Raw genomic sequence first — 25315 nt, forward strand, 5'->3', positions numbered from 1 at the left:
TAGGTGTCAGTGACATTTTTTCTTTTATCTTTAAAGACATCTTTAATATAATCGCTGTTTGATAACTCGTGTAGATGATTAAGTATGTTATCAGAAAATATCTTTTAATGATGAACTCTCTAATGACTTCTTCTTTTATTAAAAAGAGACACTCTGCCAACTCCCACTTAAATGATGTGGGAACTTCAAAATGATTTGACAAAATTTTAGGGGGGAATCTGTGATCAAAACGGACAGCTGGGACATGTTTGGATGAGCTTTGTCAAACTAATTACACTTTGTATTCTGCCTGACTGCCAAACAGACACAAATTTATAAATGCATTCTCGTGGAGATGTTCCTGCTTTATGGTTAAAGTTTTCCTTTGATTAGTCAGGGGACTTCCTTAGGGAGATAATTACTGCGTCAAGATTTACTGATAGTAACGATCAGCTGCACTGTACTCATATCTAATTAAAGTCCCCCCAAACTACTTTATCAGTAAAGTTCCAGATGGGTGAGAGTTGAAGCTGGCTCAGCAGCTACAGTAAAAATTTCGTCTTAAAAAGGATTTTTTTGGGATCTCATGACTTCAGGAGACTTGGACCAGCTGTATGAAGCTGTTGTTTTTTATTTCCCCACCTACTTCAGTTGTCTAGGAGCACACTACAAAACCGTTTTGCAGTGAACTTTTTAAAACCAGGCCAGCCATTTGTAATTATTGACATGGACAGAAGTTCCCAAATTGGGGCCCTCATCCCCTCCCATCCCTAGCTCTAATACCGACACAGTCAATTTTAAATAAGCTCTCTGTCATTAGCCTCGTGGAGTCTCTAACAACTTTCTCCAGATTCAGTGTTAATGAACCATCCAGGCAGTGCTCACTCTGTTTTGCATACACATACTCGATATGGTTATAAAGCACACGAAGGGAAGTCTGTTATTAAAAAACACAGTCATTTCTTACAAGTCAGACTGTCACAGTTACAGATACTTTGTATTCCTCCTTTTACTTTAAAACAAAAAAGTAGAGCTTTTAAACCATAAAAAATACATTTCTCACCATTTTTTTAGCAGTCAGTTCTTGTATGGATCAGGTTATAAATGGTATATGGTATATGAAAGTGCATATAGGGTAAATTTCTTGCTGAGACTGCGTATGTGAAAAAACTCACCTCAGGATTACAGCCTACAGAGAGATGTGTTTTATAAACTTCGATAGATTTTTTGACCAAAAATGGTGAATGGGGTAAAAGTTTCAACTAACAGATATCACAGTGAAACTTTTCTTACATTAAGACATTTATATTTTGTACTACAATTTTTCCTCATCATTACAGTTTAATAAATATGCTAATTTGGATAAATGTCAGATTCGGAATTAAAAACTCCTACATGTCAAGTTGTACTCAAAGGCACCAGACTCCTCATTACGACTGATTTTTGTTTCATCAAGATCCATGCTTTATTAGAAATGAATGAAAAAAAAAAAAAAAGCCAAACTTGTATCTGCACAAAACTTTAACAGGGTCTTTTCAGGGCTGAGACCCACCCTCCATCTTCATTTCGTGGAAATCTCTTTTGTTGTTTTTGTGTAATATTGCTGACAAACCAACAAACAAACGGACCCGGGTGAAAAACACAATTTCCTTGGCAGAGTTGATAAACAGAGGTCTACTCATCTCTTCTTCAGTGGACCGGAGACTACTGACCATGTACCCTTTGACGCCCCCTGCAGACAGGCCTGATTGACGCCTATGATCTTCTGCAACACCACTGTGAATGAAGAAAGATATATTTGAATCACAGATTCTACTAATAACACGGCTTGAAACAAACAGCATGTGATTTATTTGCTCTCTCAAGAGGCGTCTGATCTCCTCAAGGGAGCAGAACAGAATCGACAGGCTCTTGAAAAGACACTGAAGTTATGCTCTGAGCCTACTCTTATTATAATGGTGTTTGTCTAGCAAAGCAGTTCCAATTTTCATTTCAAAGCCACTGCCTGTTTTACATGACTGTGTTTAATAAAACAGGATCTGCATGGGAAGAGGAGAGCTGCTCTAACAATACAACATAACCCTGAGCGTTGTCCGCTGCGCAACTGCATTTATTAACTGTGGGGCATGTGGAATAAATTATCACCTCTCCCAGCTTCTAATAAAATTATTTCTATGGTCATGTGTTAAAAATGTGAAGCAAATCCTTGAGATTTATGTCTCATTTGAGTGCTGTTCGTCAACCTCATTATGGGATGACTGTATTGACAGAGTCTGTCAATCTAGTCACGTTCTTGACACCTCTCCAGTCCTCCTGTCAGAGTAAATCTGGCTGCAGCTATTATCTCATTATGTTTATTGTGACCCAGTGGGCACCGTTCATGAGTGAGCTGAGACGGCGTGATGATAATCACCACTGAGGACTGCCATAATCATTATTTACGCAATGGAAGTGGGTGGAAATCCCCTCAACTTGCATAATTTGGATCCAGTGCCAACTTGTGCGGTACTCAGAGATGCTATTTGCTGACTAGATAAACTCTGAGGGGGGAAGAGAGGAATCATCCAGAATTGTTTCCGATTTGCAGCCGGAGCCATGGGCTGCTTAATTTCCCGAGCTAGAGCTCAAACTATGTTGTGGCCCTCAAACCTGTATGGCAGTAATTACAGCCAGACAAAAGTACCAAGATTTACTGGAGCATGACACCATAAATTTCAAAACTGTTAATTAAATTCTGCTGTGCTAAATATCTTAGCTGCCAGCATCAGTCACGCCTTTTAATGCCCATGTGGTTTAAATTTGATCTTTCCTTTTTTTTCTCTTTTTTTTTTTACTCCTCGGAAAGCTTTCTCATGACGCAAGCCGGTTGTTGTGGCGACTCTTGACCTCTTCCTCCCCCCTTTTCTCTCTTATTTGCCCCATTGTTGCTCCCTATGTGACCCCCCGCCAACATGTGGGTGAGACCACGGAGTAATGAATTGGTTTCATATGAGAGCTGGAGCATAAGCAGAGCAGAGAAATTCATTAGTCTGGTTTTATATGCTCCCCTGGGCACTTTGGACACACACATTCTCACACACGCACACACACAACACACACACACAGTTGAGATGGAGAGTGAATAGGAAGTGCAACAAGTGTTTTAGTGTTTCAGTTAAAGACAAAAACTAAAAATCAAATGTCCCTGTTGGCTTTATAGGAACAACCAAACTGCACACAGTCTCATTATAGTAAATAATAGTTCTATATCTCAGCTGGCAGGTACACCTCTGTGGTCACTAGAGGGCTATCAAAGCCAGCGCTAGTGTGAGACTGTGCTGCACTTAATAGTCAGGTGCACCGAGCTGACTGTGCACAGCCTTCTCATTTGTGGTGTTTATAGTGTGTAAGTGCAGTAATGTGTTACGTGATATCACAACCATGTTCAGTTTTATCGCCTTCAGAGGAGGTGGGTCACCAAGTGTTACCTGGGTCAATGGTGGAAATGTTCAGATGGATTACTGAAGAAAAGGTGCGCTGCCAATACTTGAGACAATCTCATACTGATAATAATGATAGTTAATTGCTACAGAGTAATACCCCAATACCTGTGATTTGAGGACGTTATAGTTGATAATGAGTTACTGGAGAACAGACTGGATGATACTATATTAATGAATTATTAAGTCATCATTAGATACTAACATTCTACATATGCAAATTAGGGAATTACTCATTAACACCTCATTAACTATCAAGTCATTTCTGATTCATTCCTTACTCACAACTCACATTGTTGTCTACCTTATTATAAAGTGTTACCAATAATAACAACAACATCTTGCAAATTATAGCGAAATAACCAAAATGAAATGTAATAATATCAGGGAATACAAGAACAATAAAATAAGTAGTTTAAAAAATAGAGTGATAAAAACAAACTATGTAAGAGCAACACTAAAACGTCTGAATAAACATTATCCAAACTCCTGTCTGTACAGGTGTGTTTTCAAAAGCTTTTTAAATTGAGGTGCTGACTCAGCTGACCTGATATTTTAGGGGGAGTGTGTTCCATTACATTAAGGCTGGAACCATAAAAGCATGATCCGCCTTTTGTTTTTAACCTGCACCATAGAGCTGTTGGCAACATTTTAATCTCTGATCTGAAGGGTTCTGAAGCAGGATAAGGGGTTAGGAGTTCTGAAATGTAATCTGCAGCCAGACTATGTAGGGATTTAAAAATAATCAGTAAAACCTTAAACAATGAATTCTGTAATAGGTAGACAGTGTGAGTCAGCCAGGAGTATAAGTGTTTCCAGCTAAAGGCACTTTAAGTTTCAAAAGTAAAAGCACTTGTTCTTCTGTAAAATGTCCCCTGTGACTGACATGACATTATTAAAGTGTTAATGATGATGTGAAAATGCAAAGGCAGCAATTTACTGTCGCAGCTGGGTGAAGTGGAGCTGCTTTAAAGTGAGTCAGGCAGTTTTATCCAGAGCGTCACAAAATAACTCCTCGTTAGATGATAATTGTGAGGGGGAAGAAGACAAAAACAAAGCTCTGTTGCACATATTTGTATTGTATTTATCTTTTTGGACCAATTTTGTGAACTACTGGATAATTTGGTCTGAGTTTAGAGGTGAAATGGCCTCATTTGCCTGGAACTGCCAAACTGACGAGTGGCCTCAATCCCCTTAATCTTTAACAACACATTATTCTGTATTTTATAAGTTTATCATATGTTTTTTATGCTTCTTACTCTGTTGAGTGTTTAGTGACAAAACAAAACACTCAAGTAAAGTACGAGAACCTTAAACTTGAACTTAAGTATAATGTTTTCCACCGCTGATGAGGGTTGATTTCTGTCTTAAACGCAGATTGCAGATCAGCTTGAATGCAGTCGCTTTCAGACAAGCAGTTATCAGAGTTTTTCTCTTGTTTGGACAATTTCATTTTCCATGCACCTTGGAAGTAGTTGTGATAGAAATCCCTATTCTGCTAGAGTCACACACTTTTCACTTATATTCAGACCACACACGGTCAAACACACTCTGATTTACAGCTCAGGCAGATGTCCTGCCAGTCAACGTCCCGGTGCTCCAGCGGCGCTGTGGTGGGTGACGAGGCCTCGGCCCTGAAGATTGGATGTCCTCCTCAGCTTCTTATGATGCCGGCCTCGACTACCATCACCTGCAAGGGTGGAAAGTAACTAAGTACATTTACTCAGTTGCTTTACGCAAGTACAATTTCGAGGTGCTTGAATAATTCAATTTTACACCCTTGCATTTCAGGCTGAAATACTGTAAATTTTCTTTCATTTGCTTTGATTAAAATGTCATGAGCTCATAAAATACAATGCTGTGTTGAGGTTTGAACCTTTTTGACTAATGACACCTTTCAAAAAACTGTCCAGTTGGGGCCCCTTCTTTGTTAAGCAGTTTGACGAAAGGCAGATTTCTCCTCCACATTTCTCTTTAATCTAAATAAAGGTTCAATGAACACAAAGGTAGAATTATATATATATACATATATATATATGTATACATATATATATATACATATATAATGTCTTTCTTTCCAACTACATTAATCATCTTACAACCACTTAGATTTCCATGTGACTCTTTGGAGGTGCCTGGCACTGGGACTGCGAACCGCTAAATTAAACTACTGAACAGTTTATAAAGTAGTCGACAGCTACAACAGTGTAATGCTTTTTATATGATGAAGGGTCAACAATAATCAAATGTTGTCTTATAATATATCACCCACAGAGGCCGCTTTCCTAAAGAATTAATACTTTTACTTTGAAACTTTAAACACATTTTGCTGATGATGCTTCTGTACTGTACACTGGGACTTTTATATATTTACAGTATTGTAAAAAGTACTCTCAAGTTGAACTTGGTTAAATGTAAAGATATCGCGTTCAAATATGATTTTGGTAAAAGTGAAAGTTACTCTAGTACTTGAGTGAAAGTGTTAAAGTATCTGATAGTAAATGTGCTTTAGTTTCAAAAGTGCCAGTAAAAGTAAATTATACATATGTTTACATGTATCTATATATTGAATATTAATGAACAACTGATTATTAGTAAAAGTACCTAGTAACTAAAGTTATCAAATGAATGCAGTGGAGTAGAAAGTACAGTATTCAGCCTATTTGGAGTGGAAGTATTTAATACAAAAAAAGGCAATACTCAGCTTAAGTACAAGCAGGCCTCCCTCAAAATTGTGCTTAAGTTTATTACTTGAGCTGATGGTAACATTCCATCTTTCTTGCTACTGATTCTTCAGGGCCACTTGTGAGCATTTGAATTAGGTTTTTGATGGCGTAGTGCTGCTGTGGACACTGAGGCACAAGTCTGATTAAAAATTCCCCTCAGGCCAAATGTGTGGACAGCAGAATATACACTAATCTGTATTGGATGCTCTGAAAGCCGAGCACAATGGGGGAGAAAATCCGACAGTTAGAGTCTCTTTTCTTCAGGTGATCAGCGCTCGGTAAACTGTCTCAGCAGTGTGTCACTGCGAGGTAAACTCAGACACATTGTTTGCCACAGTGAGCATTCAGCACAGTGTGTACAGAGCAGCTTTCTCCCATTTTCCTCCTGCAGTGGGTCACAATATGGCAGCTGGGTTTGTTTGTTCAGAGGACTTGTTGCTTGAGTGTGGAAAGGGGCCTTCTCTCTGTTTGACATGGAGGTCTCCAACAACACAAACTCAGAGGGATGAAGTGTTTTAAAGCTTTAATGTGAATGATCTGTATTCTAACTGTTGCATTCATGTGCTGAATATGTGTGTGCTGGTGCATGAATGAGACCTCTTTAGTCACCGCCTTGTGTGTTTGTCTGTGACCCTGTTTGTGAGTCAGAGCCCATGTGTCAATAGGTATTTTTAGCACCACCTCTCACTGCATTGCAATGGCACTCATTCGCACCCCTCTGAGTCTCTCCCCCTCTGCCATCCTCCTCACCCATCCAACCAACCGCCCGCCCCGTCCTCAGCGCCTTCCAATCCGCCACAACATTCACTCTCACTGGAAGGAGCCAGCAACAGTCTGCCTGAAAAGTTTAACAAAACAGAGGGAGTGGAGACGGGAAGCAGATCAGACGTCGGCCAAGGCGTCCAAGATTACTCCACTACATTAGCTGAGCTTTGTTTCTCCCTTGGGCTTTGGCCAATTTGAATATTAATTAAAATAATTAAAGGATAGCTATAATTATAAGCCCTTTTCACGCAGACGCAGGCCCTGGGAACATGGCATGGCTGTGTAAAGGCAGCGATCAGCCAAGTTTAAACTACTGTCTGAGCTAAAGACCAGGGGTGTGGAAAGGCTGCACATGTAATTGGTAAAGACAGTAGGGTGGAGGGCCAGACAAAGAAGATCAGAACGCATCAGATGAACAACTCCCATAGCTCTATTGTTAGCAGCGCGGAGAGATCGGCGAAGAAAAAGGGAGGCCATTCATTGAATGGCTGGCACAGACAGGTGAGGAGAGGAGGGAGGGAAGGGGTGAGGGAAAAGGGAAGCAAAATCCTCGAGGGGCTGGAGTGACAGTTTGAACAGAAGGCGACAGTTGTAGAGGAGCCTCCCAAATGCCATAGCAGAGGCTGCACTCCTCCACACTGTCAGATGTGTGTGTGTGTGTGTGTGTGTGTGTGTGTGTGTGTGTGTGTACAAATGAATAGCAGGGGATTTCTGAGGGGGGAGAGAAACCTGACTCTCAAAAGAGTGTGCATCCCCCCCCCCCCTCCACCTACAGCCATGAGGAAGACGAGGCACAAGTCCGCCGCTACAGCTGAGAGGGTCTCCAGGGACTCCTGACTGTGTGAGGGGTCATCTGGCATCCCACCTCCCCTCCCTCCTCACCCCTCGCTCCCCACATTCCCCTGACAACACTGAGCTCATCACACTTCACACACATCCAGCTGCGTGATCACACGGACACTCGAGGCAGGATGGGATTTGTCCAGCAGATACTTTTATCTGTGTGAGAGACGCTGCATGGTGTCGGCCAGACAAATTAATCTGTTACAGCGAGTACTTTCTTGTGGCTGGAAGCGCCGTTTGGTTATAAGAGAGCATAGAAGATGATCAAAAAGAGGGAAGTTTCTTCCTCAAGATCACTGAGAGCACAAAATCCAAACACGAGTCCTGTTTTGACTGAGTGATAAGGCTTCAAAAGTCTGAGTCAGCTCTTTAAACGAAGAACAAAATGTACTTTTTACAAAATGTTTTTATCGTCAAAAACTTCACAGATGTTAAATCAATCTTCACACTTTTCATATAAAAATACCAAAACAGATGCACACACATAAACACATTGCAATTTGTCTGTCCACTGCTTTGGCACACTCTGACAGTGGTGGAAGAAATACTCTGATGTTTTACTAAAGTAAAAGATGTGATACCACAGCGCAAAAATACTTTTATTTTTGTTTACTCTGGCAGCTCCTTCGGCCTAAAGATGGGGATGTTGTAACAAAGTAAGCGTTGTTTTCGTGCTTCTGTACAAACAGACTACAGAGCAGCTTCTCACCTCAGGCTATAAGACCGCTCTGTTCTCCCTCAGCAATCCAGCGTGACGAATAGTTTTAATTTCATGACTTATCCAACCCAGATAAGTTTGACTCCAGCCCTGTGACGGAACTGCTTTATTCATACAGAAATAGCCAGTCTTCATGCTGAGAGTCTCATTTGCTTATGTAGGTCATAAAGAGGGATCAGTATAATACCGAGACTGCTTCGTAATGAGTTAAAGGCTCTTTGTAGTGCGTTTAATTGAAAGTTGTGATCGTAAAAATAATACCCTTTTAAGTATAAGTCCTGCATTGAAAAATTTACACAAGAGAAAGTACAAGAGTTTGGCATCTACATAAACTAAAAGTATAAAAGTAAACACTCATTATGCATTAATGTGTTCATCACTTTAAAGTTGCACTACATATCTTTTCATAGGGACAGTTTTGGTTACGTTATCCGATTATCTTAAACTGTAGGACCGTGACTGTTCACACCCCATCATCAGAACACAAGCCTGATTCAAGTCGATGTCTACAGATACGAACGTCAACACATGACTCTAAAAAATTGTAAATATTCAAGTACAAGTATCTCAAAACTGAACTTAGATACAACACATGAGTCAATGTAATTAGTTAAATTCCATCCCTGCTTATGAAAGGTAATAATCTAATGTCATACCTCACAATACATCACTCACTTTCTACAAAAGCCAGTACCTCTACTGTAATTCTTCATATATGTTACTTCTGTACTTATACTTGTGTATTTTTTTTTACATCGTTTTAACTTTGTTTTATTTTATTGGCAGCTAAAGCGAACCTATGGGGGCACACATCCTTAAGTTTCACTTTCAGTTATGTCTGCCCCCATAGGTTCGCTTTAGCTGCCGTTCTGATACTCTGTAAATATTGTGCCAAATGTTCTCTATTTTTTTCCTAATAACAGCACTCCGTAACATCGATCAACAGGGATATGGGTTTAAAACGGCCGAAGTTCTCCCTTAAGTTTAGATATTGAGTGTGTTGCTTATTAAGCTGAGTGGTAAAACATATTTTTCAGAAGAAATGAGTCCACAGGTTTGTTTTGGACTGTTAGAATAATACAATGATTATTTTAGCATCCTGTCTCACACTTAGCTCTTATTTAATCTGTGTATTTACATATCTCCTTGCCTGAGTATATATATTAGTTATTGCCTGCCATTGTTTCGGGAGGGACCAGTATATGTGGAACAGTGCTGTGAACCTCGAGAGAGTGAAGTTTGGTGTACACTGTCTTGCTGTGTTGATTGAAAAGATTAAAGAAAGGTAAACAAAGAAAATAATTGTAGCCAGCTCAGTGCCCACAGCCCTGAGAGACCAGAGAACGCTACCAAACCAAGCTCCAAGCAACGCTGTGCCAGCCACACGGCCACACAGAGCATGACAGAAGACTCTTAATCTAGCTACGAGAATATATCAACAATCTTGCATCCAAAAATAGAAACGCACAACAGGGAACAAACAGAAGCGACGGAAAGACAGAGAGCTCTGCGGAAAGTGAGAGGAGCTGACACGACCGTTTTCCTCCCCGAACACCTAAAAAGAGCGCTCCAGGGCTGTGACGCACACCCTCACCCCCAATCACGTACCTCCCCCTGGGGCTGACAGTGACCCTGTGACCCCCGACACCTCCACCGCCCCCAGATCCTCCTCAGGGGCCAATCAAATCCGACCTGGCCGGGGCCTGTGACTGATACTGACAGCACAGACACGTTACAGTAAACAGACATTAGAGGGGAGCACGGGGTAGATGTAGAGTTGTACATTTACTCAGAGACACATATGCACACTCTCGCCTATGTTTGAACCAAACCTGGACCTGAAGTCTCACACGCATGAGAAAAAAAACGAAGGTATTCTGTGGCAAACGGAGCTGCGGGGCTCTCTGGGGGTTTTATCTGACCATCTCAAATCTGAGACATTTTATTGCTTTTGGGTATTCCCAGTGAAAAAAGAACAGTGGCTGAGAGGTTTCAGGGGATAGTATGCCTGGTATGTGGTTTTACGCCGGTTCCCAACATACTGCAAGCCTCGCATTCTGCAACTGATCTGTGTTGTCTGAATCCTGCAGCCCTGCACAGCTGTCAGGCCCTGACAGGGGGTGGACAGGCTGCCTGTGAGTGTGTGTGTGTGTGTGTGTGTGTGTGTGTGTGTGTGTGTGTGTGTGTGTGTGTGCGTTGTCTTAAACCTTTGAGTTGAACACTTCCCATTTCTAATTCAGATGTTTGTGTTTTTTTACTTAAGCGAGGTCAGAGAAGTGATACATTCAAGCTGCACATTCAAAATGACATGGCAATAGATCAACTGTCATCCCTCCTGGATGGAAATAGTAATTTTCAGCCAAATGCAGTAGCCTTTATTAAAAAGTAAAGGGTTTATTTAAAGTTTTAAAACACTTCTCGCTGAGTTGAAAAACCCCCTTTCTTCTTCTTTTTTTTTGACAGTTCATTGATGTTTTGTGCAACTTATTCTCTTTCCTCCTCTATCTTTTCTCTTTTTTTTATGTATCTCACCAGGTGCTTTCTTGTCTTCACTGACTCATAAGTGCAATATAACTTGAACTTCTCTCTTTCCCTGTGTTAGTCTCTCTCCAAGTGAATTCCTCACAGGATCAGACCTGCTTTTTATGCTCCACTGGTTTCCTCTCAAAGCGAGAATGAGTAGCGAGGGAGGAGGGAGAGAAGGGGGGGGGGGGGGGGGGGGGGGTTTAGTGACAACAAACCAAAAACTCTGCGGAGAAATGGAGCATGTTTTGTGGAAAAAAAAGGGGGCGAAAAAAAATATGAAAAAAGCATTAGGGCAAAGCGAGAAAGTGTGACACATAAAGAATAGGGGAGAGGAGGCACGGGGTGGAAGGGAAATAATACAGAAAAAGGTCATTATTTCTGCCAGGGGATTTGCAGTTGCCCAGACAACGAACAAAGCAGAGCCAGTTGGACGATGTGCACAAAAGAAAAGGCTGAAAAGAGAAAGTGAAAAGGCTCTGGAGAGTGAGGGCACAAGAACTGAGAATTACTGTGCTCATCAGCAGGATCATTTCTGGGAATCGGTGAATATTTTGTCGGCGAACGTCTTGGATTGTGACTCAAATCTCTACAATCATCATCCCGTTAATTTCACCTCAACTTCATCACCTCATTTTTCCATTTGTTAGGCGTGATTGGGAAACAAAGTTTGGAGAAGAAAGCCTCCATGAAACAGACTCCAGTGAACCAGAAAACATGAATAAATCATGGTCAGAGAAATAAACTCTGCATGTGAGGTTATTTTTTATGTGGCGGCCCGGACGAGGCAAGCTTAACCATTAAACACAAAGAGAGGCCAGTGTTTTGGTTCGGTTTAAGCACTGAATTAAAAAGTGGTGAGAGAGAAGGTCAATGATATGCAGAGAAAATGAGTTTGGGCCAGATGAAAGTGCAGCTAAAGTCTTTTCAAAACACACAGATTGATGGAGGGAGGGTGAGGCAGTGAGGCAGAGAAGTGGAGGGTGACGGGGGTCTGAATGGAGCCGAAACTCAGAATCAAGAGTAGAAATTCGTTAAATCTGCTGAAAATTAATCAACAAACAGAAAACGTTCTTTTGTTCAGTGCTTCCCATTCAGCTTGTGCAGCTTTTGTATTCTACTTTTCTATTCATGATTGCATTTTACAAGTTTTTATTAAAGGTAATTAGCAACTGTATCAGAATACATTTTCAAGCAACCCTCCCAACTCTGATATCATTATTATTATAAGAGCTTCTTATACCTGTGAGGAGTTTGATCCATAGTGATGCATCATATTTTATAAAGTGAACTATAATCTGAAAGCTAACAGTAACTAAAAGTGTACAGCACTTGAGTGAACGTCCTTTTAAACACCATATGGCAGGAATTTATCACTTTCCTGAGTTTGTCTCAGTCAGAAATTGTTGACTTATTAACAACAGCGTCTCATTTCAAAACACTCTTGAGGTCACACACACACACACACACACAACACACACACACACGCACACACACACACACACACACACACACACACACACACACACACACACACAAGACTCAGTGTTCCTCTACCTTGTTTATCAAAGGTGGAGCTCAGACTCTGTTAAATGACCTTTATTGTCCCTCGCTGCTGATTGAGCGCCAGCTAAAGTTTCCCTCCTCTCAGGCAGTCAGGCAAGTACCAACACATACTGTAACTGTTTCACAGCCCTCTTTTAAGCTCTCTCTGTGTCTGCCTGGTGCCATGTTTGATGTGATTCCGCAGAAACATACACACATGTGGCTCCATTAAAACATGAATTGCCATCCCAGTCCTGCTTTCGCCTCAGGGTCCCATATCAACAACTCTCCTGGTTCCTGCAGCTCCATCTCTGTCTTTTACTGCAAACCCTTCAATCTGGGTCATTATAGCCCAGGGGCAGTAATGGTATACAGTTACACCACCAATACTCTGTAATAAAGTTTCCTGTAGAGCTAAATACCACTGAAGATCGTTGTGGGCCGACGTTACATGGCTCGGGACGGATGCAGAGAGCAGATAGAGAGTAGATAATTTAAAAAGTTTACAAGTTTATATCAAGAAGACAGAAATAAAAACACCAGAGAAACATTCTCCACACATGCAAAGGGTTAACAAGGTGAAGGCAGGTCTGCCTGCTGCTGTATCACATGTCATATTCCCCAAATCTCAGCCTTGCTGTAACAAAGAAACTCCCATGGCCCCTGAAGGCTCCACATTGCATTTCACTCTACAGTGTTGATAAGCTCACAGCTCCCGCCCACGTGGGGCTCTGATTGGACGAAGCGCGTGCTGGAATATTCAATCAGACACCTTGCTCGCAGCTGTGATTGGACACAGCCGGTGCAGTTATGTAAATGAGCACCTGGTGGCGCCTGCCGGCCCCGGCTGTGGAGCCCGGACTGAGGCTGGAGCAGCTCGGCCGGGGCTCACATTCACATTCAGAACGGGGCCGGAGCGCACGGACCCTGGACGGCTTGCCGCTACATAAATACCCCTCCTCGGCTCACTGTCGACTAGTTTTTACAGCTCTTCATCCCGAGAGCGCGAAGAGAAAAGTCCCTCAAATTGCTGCTGAAACTCGGATGAATTTGTTGCTTTCTGCGTTTTGACGAGAGGTCGCTCACTTTGTGCGCAACAACCGCTCCAGAGCTCCGTTTGGATTATTCAGCGGACGTTGTTGTTTTGTTTGTTTTTCGGGGACAAAACACATCTTCACTCGTCCCACACACACTCCGTCTCAAAGTCTGGACCCCTGTCAAAGCGAACTTCTCCGCGTATTTTAGGTAAGTGAGACAAAGTCCTTTAAATCGTCCGCGCGTTCTCCGCTCCATAATAAGCGGCTATAATAATATTGCAGCGGATATTTCCAGCTGTCTGTCTGTCTGTCTGTCTCAGTGTATGTCTATGTGTGTGTGTCTGTCTACTTCTCACTCTGTGGCTTGGCGTCTATAAGTCTCGCTGTGAGGCGGGCACGGCGGCTCTGGACGCTGGCCACGGGCTGCTGGGAAGCGCATGAGAGGTGTAGAGTCGCGCCCCGGGTCTGGGTCTCTCTCTCTCTCTCTCTCTGTCTCGTGTGGCAGAAACATCGTGGCATTTAACAACTACGTAGCTGACATACTCTCACAGTGAACATCATGGTCTGGGCTCGTTGCAAACTGTTCAGCATCCTGCTATATGTGTGTCCTTGGCGGCAGAGGAAACATTCGGAGCCCTGATCTGTGCGCGTCATCTGTGCGTTTGGTCTCATTTACTGTCTTCACTGTCTGTAAAACTCATTCTGTTACATCACACCTCAGTCACAAAACACACAAGTTAAACAAAAGTGAGTAAAAGCACAACAGCAGCAGATGATGCATGGGTCTGCAAAGTGTCCCACTGTTCAGGATGATCTCAGCGCATCCAGGTGGGGGCCATCACACCCACCATTAACCCGGTGACCTCACAGCAGCACAGGTGACCTCCCATAGGACCGTCAGCTCTGGTTTCCTTCACCTCTGGCCCTTGAAGGAGTTGGTTCTCCTTCGAGAGCTAATCAGTCCAAAACCTGAGATCATCACAGGGCGTCCTGCCTGGCACTGGAAACAAGAGGCTGTGTTGATTTTCAGACTCTGAGGAGACGCTGCCAAAAAAGGTTTTGGACTTTGAAGTGAATACACATTTTGTGTTTTTCATGATTCAGGAGAAAAAAGGTGGGGATGGGGAGAACAAATCAATCATGTGTGTAATAAATGATTCACTCTCTCTTTCACGGTGCTGAAATCAAGAAAAAAAAAAAGTTATGCCGAGAAACTGCATATTTCAGCTTTCTGTCTGTTTGTGTAAGAAACCGGAGGAGAGAGTTGAGAATGTGGGCGTGATTGCATGTGTTTCGGTTGCCAGCTTGTTGCTCGTGTGTTTGTGCATGCCTCTGTGTGCTCGCAGCGAGGTGGAGGTAGCCTGATGGAGGAGTTAACAATGGGCTTTAGTGGATGTGCAGAGCAGCAGGCGGTCACCTTTCCTACCACAGGGAAAATGGTGAATGTGGGTAGTTTTTTTGGCCAGAGGACTGAGCAGGCTGTCCAGAGGAGGTGTTGCTTTGTTAGACTGCTGGAGGAGGAGGAGGTGAGGGTGAGGGATGGTGGGGGTGTAGGGAGGGAGGGAGGTATGCTATTTGCCAATAGATAGGGAAGCAATAAAAGGCACTTTTCTCTCTCCTCATCCCTCCCTCTCTGCCTCTGTAGCAAAGGCAGGGGCATAAAGCGAGGAGGAGCCCTGAGCGTGGCTACACTATCCCTCACAACAAGCACAGGTCTGCTGGATCCCTGTGTAATGGGCATCTGGCTGCAAACTCTCCCACAGCGTCCCACGAGAGCCATTGGCCCTGCATAGCTACTTTTTTATCAGCAGTGCGGTCCAGCAGAGGAGACGCGGAACATATTAAATAGTTGGAAAGACCAATTATGTGAGTATAATTATTGTGCCCACACACACTCAAGGAAGAGTTTTTCTTTGATTAGTTTTTGTCTTGGCGGGATTGGGAGAAAATGACGTTAACTGCGTAATGTGATTTGTGAAGAAGTGTGCACAGATCTGTCAAACGGCTATCTAATGGCTATCTTTTATTTTGTTTCCAGTCTTTGGAGGTTTTTCGGCATTTTTTTATGTACGAAACGAATGAAAGTGACAGCAATTTTGCATTATTGATGTTGTTTTGTGACTGAAGACACACAGATGTGCGACCTTGTGCGAGCTCACACACACACACACACACACAGAAGAACTAATTTGTCTTGTCTGGTTTGTCTCGTCTGATTGATCATTGACCTCAGTCTGTTGTCCTCTATGTTCCATTGTCTGGTTGGCAGCCAGGCTTTGTGACTTTGTCTTTCTGGTTGTTGACCAACCTGAAAAGACTTCCAGCAGGTGGACACACATTCTGAACCTAAAGACAGACCCCATACAATAGCCTGATTTCATGATTTGCACAGTTGCCTGATCTTGATGGCGATGTGACTAATGTGGCGAGTGAACCACATGAAAAAAGAACAATGACCACGAGGGTGTTTCAGTCCAAAGGAGCCGTCTGTTACGTGACTTTTCTCATGGTGGTCATGTATTAGGCACCGAATTCTGTGATTTCTAGTAATTGGCTCCCAACTGACTGAGCGGGAACCTCAAGGCCAGCGGAAGAACTCATTTAAGTCCAAAGACATGACACGGTTCCTCGCCTCCGGTCTCTGCAGTGTCGCTCTAATGGGAAATGAAGCCAATTGAAGGCAGGACTGCACTGTCCACCGTTTTCTTAAACCAATTTACCCTCAAGTCTAGACAGCCGGACTTTTCAATTGCATCGCCCGTATGTGTGGTCACATGCAGAGCGAGCTCGACGAGACTGTCGGAGAAACAAATTCATCGAATAATGGCTGGTGGCACTTCAAAGCGTGGTTTGGGATGTGCTGGCGCTTTAGTTGTCAGTGAGTTCTCACATCTCTTATTTGATTTCCTCTATCTCCAAAGTCCTACCTTCTTCCAGATTCGCCCACCCCACCACTCCAGCATGCCTTCATCTCCCCTGCTCCTCCATCCAGCCTATCTTTGATCCCCTAATTGATCATTCAGGCAATCTGTCTCTCTCTCTTTACATCTAACACACATTTCTCCCTCTTCATCCTCTCTCTCTCCATTCCCTTTGAAGCGGCACTAGATGTTTCATTTATTCACCCCCCCCCCCTCCCCCCTCCTGCTTATCCATCTCATCTTCACCCTCCCTTCTGCTATCGTCCCTGTGGTCTCCTCATTTATTGGTTTGCTCTCCCCGTCGAGCGTGCCCTGGATAGATAACAACGCTGCCGCTCGGTTGTAAGCAAACTGGGGTCATATTTTGGCGGCTGAGGTTTTACTCAAAGATATTTTGTCACAATTTTGTCTATCGGCTTATCTCAGGCTTGTGAAACCTGCCAAAATGCCTCTGCATATGTCCAAAAAGTGAGCTTTTAACTATTTTGCAGATGCTAACGTACATTTATGATAGAATCAGTGACTATCTGCGAGTGGCAAAGAAGGTTTTAACAACACAGAAGTACAGAAATGTCAAAAATTGCCAAGTGACACCTCTCCAGGGCATAATTCCTGAACTTAATGCATGTTTTATGACTCAGAAATAATAAGAGACTCTGAAAGAGTGAGTTCACTCCTGTAGCACTGTTAGACTTGGATGGACTTTTTTTTTTTTTTTTAAAGGATCAAACTAGAAGTAGCAGAGGCAGATTTTGTCTTTGTTATTCCACATATTGTTCTCTATCAATTGTCAGCCTGGTGCCTTTGCATTAGAATATGTTTGATAAAAAGTTGCAGGTGGCGCTGATGAAGGTTCAGAGGAGAAGAATAAGACAAAAGTCATGTCTACTACAGCGACAGGCTCATGGGGCTTTCCTTTTTTCTTCTTCTTTTTCTGTTTCTCTCTCTCTGATCAACTTGCCTTAACAGCCGGTCAGAAATGATTTATCTCAACGATCAGTCGCCACCGCTTTTCCATACTCAATCGGCCAAGAAGCCACTGACAAGGGCTTTCTAGTGCCAATGGTACCTCATGGACGAGAGTCACAGATGCTAACTGGTCTTAAAACCACTAAATTACTGCCCTAGCTGACTTGTGCTGACTTCTAATCTAGGCTCACTCCACACAGACAGCAAATAATAATTACAACCTAGCATCTTACAAATGAGCAAAAACTGAATATACAATGATAAAAAGCTTCTAACAATCAGCCATCCTTAAACCTCGTCCTCCATGTTTCTCTGGCAAGTCATGAACCAAAGTTTTGGCAATTTTATCTGCTCTTATTCCGACTTAAGGCAGCATTCACAGTCATTTTTCCCACAAGTATCTGTGGGGCTACAGATGTCTTGTTGCCTCCCGCACCCCCAGATCTTTTACATTTTCAAACTGGTAGTCTTCAATCAACAGCACTTCAAGTGATTCCGCTTGAGGCAGTTTATCAGACTTCATTTAGCGCCTACTGGAGCAATAAAAGGCTGTCTCACAGATGCAGTACTACTTCACAACACCTGTAAACACACTTTGATGTGTAAAGTTGGTTGAGCTCCCTCTTAAATCATATGATGTTGAGTAAATAATCAGCTTGCTGCTGCGGAAACCAACTCACGAATCACGTCGTTTTACCCATCGAGCCGACAACTGGCAGCTGAGGTCGCCTCTGAAAGAAGTAGACGAACCTGATGAAAGATGGAAACTCTCCCAAACTTGAAACTCCAGTGTGCTCTCTGTTCTCTTCTTTTTGTCCCTTCTGTCTTTCGTTTTTTTCATCTCCGTTCAAATTCTCACACTGTGGTGGTGCTCTCGCCTGAGCTGCTAGCACACATTGTGCCTCTCTTTGCTCAGTTATACCAGTAATAATTACTAATGCCCTCTGGCAAGGAAAGTGCTTTTGAAATCCTTGTTGGAACACTGAAGAAAACTGTGCTCTGCATCAAAGGTGAGCCTCTTCTTTAACACTTCTTCTTCTGTATGATGATTTTAGTTGTAACCGTTCACGTTGAGTGAGGCGGGCGTACCTGCCTTTCCCTCCCAGGGGTTTGGAGGGGCACATTAGCATGAGGAAACTGTTGTGTGATATGTAATTTAGCTCTTTTTAGGAGGCTTTTTTTCTGCTGAGAGGGAGGACGAGGAGGAGGACTGTGAGTGTGATAGAGGTATCAGCCTGTGCCTTAGGCTTTTAGCAGAGATGAAAGTGTGTGTGTGTGTGTGTGTGTGTGTGTGTGACTGGAGTTTTAGCAAAGCCCAGGCGCAATTTTTTGGATCCTAATCTGCTTTTGTACGAGAGTGTTTCTTTGTATGAGAATGTTTCTTTGACTGTAGAAGCTAAACATTAAACAGCTCAAAGACGTCTGAAAATCTCCTCTCTGTCTGCTCAGCTGTCGTTCATTAGGAATGAGAAGAAGACATCTGTGAGAGGGCTGCCGACTGTTTTTCTCACTTTGACTCAAAACGCTGAGTCTCGCTGAACTCATTCCCGTTTGACCTGATCTCTCTGCGCTTCGGTTTCTCTCTAGGCCATCCCTCCTTCTCTCCCACCCTCCCTCCATCCCTCTTTCTCCGTCTGCTCCTTCTCGCTGTTTCAATAGCTGCTCGCTGGATGACTAATTGTCCCCCTCCTGCGGGCAAAGAGTTGCTTTTGTGGCACGCTCGCTCACACTGTCATTCTGAGTCTCTTCGCTCGATTACTGGAGGGACTTTTCCTCAGCCATGGCATTCTTCTGTCCGTCCATCTGCATCTCCGTCTCTGACCGTTTTCTCTCCACCCTTTTGAGAGAGTCGCACAGTGCCGCCACATGCCTCTCCCTTATCCTTTCACCCCATCCTCCCCTCTGCCTCTCACTTGTTCTCTGACAGGTGGCACCGACTCTGCAAATTGAATTCAGGGAATCGGGGCTGCGGCCTGCCATCACACTGCAGCCCTAAAATGGCCTCACCGTCGAACTGGATACACACACACTCTGCTGCCATGCTGTCGTATTAACATGCAAAATGCTCCCACATATCTGCTAGATTCTCATTAGGATTTTCACACCCACGCTTCAACTGAGGTCAAACTCAGTACTGAACTTCCCTCAGTGTGGCCGTGAAGGTTCGTTTTCATGCGGCAGGTGACTCAGGTTCACTTCTAGTTGAGGGGAGAAAAGGGCTCTCATTAAATTACTTTCACTAGAATGTGAAATGGCACTCCCCTCATTCCAGATGCATGAAACCGACAGAAAAGAGCTGAGAACAGTCAAACTACATGCACGGACATGCGCGAAAAGTTTCAGCCCTGAGAACCAAAACAGTACTTCAGTTGTTAGGTGCTGTGAGTCGAAACCAGTTTTGCAGACGAACTATTAAAGTCTGATCCGCTGTTTTTTCTTCTGTGTGCACAGAGACGAGACCTCACTCTCTGGTTCACATGATGCAGCTAATGAACAGTCGACTCAATATAGACCCTGTTGATTGCCAGAGGTGCTAAAAAAGAGGATAACAAGCTTGGTGTAATCTCCGTGTTTGCGCTCAGTTCTTGGCATATTTCAGCTCTCACACAACATCTTCATTTGTTGTATTATTTATCGCTGTGGCACATATGGTGAAGGCAATCTGCTCCCTTCTGCTCTGTGTGTTGTTACTGTTAATGTATCTGATCTGGCTGATTTCCTTTTAATATTCTCTGCAGGATATTATTGGAGCACAATGTTTTGGTATAGCTATAATTTAAAGAAATGGTACAGACAAAGTATTATTGTATTATTTTATTGTTGCCACGTAGTCAAATTTTGGATCTACCTGGTTGCGATTCTCAGATTGGTAGTTCTTCTATAATGATGCTTTTGAAAAGACCACAATGCAGAAAAGCGCAAAGGAAACAGTCATCAGAGTTGGAATCCCAAGTCGGAATACAACCTTGTAGTTATCATTTTCACTTTCATTCAGATGCTCTGTACTCAGTGGAAGTTTTTGGTGAGTGTGTGTTTGGAGCCGACTCTTAAGTCCCCTTGAACTGTGAAATCAGCTGCTGTAGTTGCTTGTGAAGTTCCCAGACTTGCCACTCAAACACCTGTTTGCAGCGGGCAGAGAGCTCCGGGGACATAATGCCTAATAGAGAGAGACTCTGTTGGGAAATCTGAAGTTTACGAGCAAGCAACTTTTCTTGCGCCTGTCAGACTTAAAAGTAGAAGACTTCTCCAAGGGTTGGTGAACCTCTTCCCTCCCAAGCATGTAGAAAAACCAACAGTGGCCAATACTATTGGGGATAGGGCCCTCTTTAGAGTGGGCGTTTGGTTTGTCCTTTCTGGGCTACCATAGAAACATGGCAGTGCAACATGGCAGTGCAACATGGTGGACTCCGTGGAAGAGAACCTGCTCTTTAGATATAAATGGCTCATTCGTAGGGGACAAAAACAGGTGATTATACACTAATAAAAACATTATTATTTTTTTTATTTTTATTTATTTATATGCACAATGATAAAACAAGAATTCTGTTTAATAATACAAAGACAAATAATTGTGCAGGAGAGGAAAAGAAACCCAAAGGGCTTATATAAGATCCTCCCCCTCAATACAAAATCACTAAAACAGATCAATCAATAGAAAAAGAAAAGAAAAGAAAAAGAAAAAAAGGGGAAAACAAACAAACAAAAAAAACAAAAAAAAACAAAAACAAAAAACACAATAAACAACAAACAGAAAATATCCATAAAATTGCAGATTCATTTCAATTAAAACCCAATGATGTAAAGATGTGACTAGGTCTGTAGGTATTGTTTGAACTTGGTTTTAAATGTATTTATGAATATCGTATACCTTTTATTCCAAAACGTCTCTTTATATCCTAAACACTTGACCTTCTGTCTGCACAACTGTTTGATTAATCAGCTGCAAAAAACTGACACCAAAGGTGCACTACAGTAGTTTTTGGGGGATAAAGTTTATTCAGAAGAGAACGATCTTTATCTTTATGTTTTCAAACTGACCTTAAAGGACAAAACAATCACATACTGTTTTGCTGTGTTTATATTTGGCGGACCCTGCCAATTTCTAGCTTCACACAGTGTTTTGGGGACCTTATTTTTGTCTGAGAACAGCTTGTTTATTCAGTTATGGAAAAATACATATTTCATATGTTGTAGGATTACCTCATTAACATTGTAAAAATTACAATTCCGAGTTTATGTTTCAGAGCACCTTTAACAGACAGAAAGCAAGTCAAGTAACACAGCATCAACATTTCTCATCAGCAGGTTCTGGATAATCCTTAATTCTCTTCTGAAAACCAATTAGACACATTTGGTGGTTTGACTTGGTTTATTAAGGCCAGACCCCAAGGCATTGTGCATTCATTATTTTGTATCACTAGCTAACTAAGCTGGTAGAAAGCTGATAATCAGTTAAGACCAGGAACTAGCACATATTTCAGAATTTACAATTCTGATAAAGAAACACTGGGGATTTTTTTATTTGTTACATCACATAAGCATATATTTTTGAGTGGGATCTGATAGATAAAATGTGTTTATACTGATTTGTAACCACAATATTTCCTGATCAGAACATTTTACTGTTGAAAAAGGAACTTTGTTGGTGCTTCCAGCCAACCAAAAATATGTCTTTGGAATTTCTTTACTGCAGGTTCTTGTTTCCTTATTATCACTTAAAGGGATATTATGTAGAAATTGGCAATTTGTTTGGTTTGGTGCCCCCTACAAGTAATGAGTGTCGTAAATACAAATCCCAGGTCTATAACAATTTGTCAGATTTAATGTAGGTGCTAACTACAAACAAAACTCATTACGCCTTAACAATGTTATGTGTTGAAAACTTGTATGTTGGAGTAAACATGTATGTGACGCTGTGGTCCTGCCCTCTCAATGAAGTTACACAGAGCAGAAACCAGTGACAGAGACAACAGGCACCCGATTACAAGACACTGTACCATCAAATGGCTCTGTAGCTGTTATTTTAAGGTGTTCATTTTTATATTGCGGACTGCTGGCTGATTTAATCTGTCAAGCTCTTTCAAGAACCACTGAACAGTATCTCCCACCAACACATGCCCCATTAAACCTCCTCCCCGCTGGTGAGAGAAACAGACGACTGTCCACCTCCAACAGACTCCTAAACGACTAGCTTATTAAATTGTCTCTTGCGTGGTGCAACCTTGTGACTTTAAAAGCATTATAGTCTTGGATTTATCGGAATATTGAGCGTTTCTGTATATTTTAGATTTTAAAGTGTTGTTTTAGGCCATCTCAACAAATCTACCCTAATGTTTCTTGACACCTGAATGCCAGAACAAAACGGTAAAGAAAACTGGCTACCACCTTGGTGTGATGCTTTGTCCTTACACAATACAAATATGTGGCTGCTGTTGATGGGGGCATTCTTCATTTGCCAGACCAACTTGAGGTAATCAGTCACCATTTGTCTCAGATATGCTGAGCAGTGCTGCAACTCTCTGAGCTGAAGGGCCAAGTGGACCTGTGTCCTAGTATAAATGGAAAAGTTGGAAGTGTCACTCTTCAAATATGATTGATTTCAGCTTCATGTAGCCACATGCTAATAATCCCAGCTACGTGCATTCATTTTTTTGTAACAGTTTCTGCATTATCCTGGTGCCTCTGCTCATGGGTCACAGCACTGCCATCAGGAAGGTGGGTTTTCGAACTGTGTATTTTTCGGGTGAAGGCTGAGCTGTCTTAATGAGTCATGTGATGTTCAGCACAACTAAACTATTCCTGGAAACAGTTTTTTTTTTCCTCTTACAATCCTCTTACCATGCTTTTCTTTAATGTTTCATCGTGATTCACCTGCTACTTCAGCCAACCATCAGTCACGTGCTCCACTTTCGCTTTGCCTTGTTGCTGCTGTTTAATTTGTTTTTCTGACTCTGCCATTGACTTTGTTGCCGTCTTCTCCTTCAACTCTCATTACCTTGTTTAAGTGACTCATCCATTCTTCCATCCTGTTTCCTCCACCTCGGGTAAAACTCAATAAAATCAGATGCCACAGTCCTGACTCTCACTTCCTTGTATAGATAAATATTATGACACACAGCTGTACAATTTGATGACCAGTGTATGACCAATAGTAGGATCTAACAGCAGACTTTTCTCCTGCTCCCTGACACATTTTGGATCTTCTGTAGACGTTAGAGTAGGCAATTATTCAAAGTGCACTGCCTATATTTTCACTTCTAAGAGCAACTGTCTCCTAAGCTGAGCAAGGGGGATTATGTGTTTGGTTTCTTCGGCTCTCAGGGTGAAGGAAATGTTACACTAAGTGGTATTTTAATATTTAACCAAAGTAAGCTGAGGGAAATTCTTTTAAGATGAAAAAAAGGAATCCAACGGACAGATTTGTGCAGCCAAACAACTTAACGCCTGCCTGCCCTTGGAGTGGGTTTTCAGTGAAAATAAGGAAGCAAAAGCCCCGCAGTGACAGAAACATGTCTGTTTTCCTGAAAAGCATCAAATGACCTTGTTTCTGTGGCTGGGCACAGCCACTCCTCAACGTGTTGTGAAGATTTAAGATTAATTCCCACTATCTCCTCTCCAGGAGTTGGAGGGCAGCGGTGCGTACGGCTTCACCTCGCCAGCTTCCTCACACGCCAACGGAAATCCAAACAAAGAGCTCACTGCTTTCTGTTTCCCAGTGGCCATTAGTCATGTCTAAGTAAGGCAGAGTGTTACTCTATCCGGCTGTGATTAGAGACTTCACATGGTGAGGTCTGTGTATGGGCAAGAAAGCAGCAACACATTTGATGCCACATTTGTGATGTTATTCACTGAACAAACATGTTTCTTACATCTGAGAAACAACATTTGGATACTGCTCTTGGCCATATTGCAATTTCAACGATAATTGTAAAAGGCACTTTACTTGAAATGAGTTAGCTTCTAACTTTTAATTATTGCATACATGTATCATGAGGCTCAGATGTTGAAACTGTAAAGAATGTGGTCTACACATGGATTATGATTGATCACCTCTCTTAGGTTTCAAGTCCTGCATGTCATTTTTATATTCTGACACAGACCAAGGTAATGATTGCCTGGAATGAAGGTAATCACAATTAAAGTTATGATATACGTTGGAAAAATCCTCAGCAGTGATGTCAAGCTTACACAATTACTGGACTGAAACATCCAAGACCACCTGAGCAGCCCTTCAGGTCACTACTGACATTTGGAATGGCTTCATTATACAACTGGAAAGAATAACGAATGCAATCATTCTGTTCAACACGAGGGACTCGCTAGAAAAGACGCTAACCGGTGCCAAGGCAGTCCCGCCAGTTTTTCTCTGGAGCGATCTAATTATAGTGACTCTGGCAAACTATCTTTAATGATGCAATGCAGGCTATCTTAAAAAAAAAGTTCTGTATGCCTCCCCGCTCTTGACTCTGTCGATCTCTTGTCAGCCGTGTTTTTGTTGTAGAAACAGCAGCTGCTCATAAGTATTCATTAGTCCTGCTTATGGATTAGCCGAGACAAAATGTGAGAGTGTAGATTGGGCTTCACGCTGCGCTGCCTCCTCCAGAACACAGCGGGCCCTTCTCTCCTCTCTCTCTGCTCTAACCACAGCTGTTCAACACCACTTGACTCTTTCCAACAACAATGTTCTCGGATGGCTGTGGCGGCTTTTGTTCCTGCTCTGGGAAAACATTTGTCCGACTGGATCTCTCTCCCTTGTTTATTATGTCTTCGTCTCTCTGTGGCGTGTTGGATAAAAGTTTGTCCCCCTTCA

At 42.4% G+C, this 25315-nt stretch overlaps 1 protein-coding gene across 4 annotated transcripts in view; it reads left to right on the forward strand.

Annotated features, from left to right (window-relative positions):
- The first annotated feature begins 13412 nt into the window (after nt 1-13412).
- Nucleotides 13413-25315, forward strand: part of ddr1 (discoidin domain receptor tyrosine kinase 1) — a 48667-nt gene continuing 36764 nt past the window's right edge. For all 4 annotated transcript variants that reach the window (XM_030393948.1, XM_030393949.1, XM_030393951.1 and 1 more), the window contains exon 1: nt 13413-13823. The gene's annotated coding sequence lies outside the window, so the exon portion shown is untranslated. The remainder of the gene's footprint in view (nt 13824-25315) is intronic.

This window comes from Sparus aurata, chromosome 17, assembly GCF_900880675.1.
Source record: "Sparus aurata chromosome 17, fSpaAur1.1, whole genome shotgun sequence".
NCBI lineage: Eukaryota > Metazoa > Chordata > Actinopteri > Spariformes > Sparidae > Sparus > Sparus aurata.